Source organism: Trachymyrmex septentrionalis, unplaced genomic scaffold, assembly GCF_001594115.1.
Source record: "Trachymyrmex septentrionalis isolate Tsep2-gDNA-1 unplaced genomic scaffold, Tsep1.0 scaffold97, whole genome shotgun sequence".
Classification (NCBI taxonomy): domain Eukaryota; kingdom Metazoa; phylum Arthropoda; class Insecta; order Hymenoptera; family Formicidae; genus Trachymyrmex; species Trachymyrmex septentrionalis.
The window spans coordinates 2582157-2582693 of NW_017306160.1; the positions used below are offsets into that span (position 1 = coordinate 2582157).

Consider the following 537-nt stretch of genomic DNA (forward strand, 5'->3'; position numbering starts at 1 on the left):
TTTTATAATTCGAAATTTTGCGTTTCACTTTTTTACACTCAAATTAAAACAATGTACAATGATTTTAATGTGCATCAGTGCACACCAATGCATTCAATTGAATTTGCTATTATCCTACCGATACTGAAAATCTATAGTACATGGTACGTATATACTGTATAGTAAATGTTCAGTATTGGAACACGGCCTTATTTTCCGTCTCGTGTACGAAGAAAAGGACTCGAGTGGAACTTTATTTCGTCGGAAAATATTTTTTATAATTTCAAAAATACAAAGAAAATTTGTATAAAATATAATTAGCACGCTATGATTTAATAGACAGTCTCTTTAATTCATCGTTCTCATCGTTCCTCAAAATATATTGTATAATGAAGAAATTATGAATGCTAGAATTATCTTGCAATAATGCTATTTTTGAAAATAATTTTATAAATAAGAAAAAGAAAGAATATTATTATCGTGCAATTTGCAAGTTATCCAATCTAAATGTGAAATTGTTTCTAAAATAAACTTCACATGGATAGAATGATTTTAATA

General features: G+C 26.8%; 1 protein-coding gene across 1 annotated transcript in view; it reads right to left on the bottom strand.

Annotated features, from left to right (window-relative positions):
- LOC108756170 (monocarboxylate transporter 4-like) overlaps nucleotides 1-537 on the bottom strand; it is a 35217-nt gene that overhangs the window by 936 nt on the left and 33744 nt on the right. The gene's annotated exons all lie outside the window — the stretch shown is intronic.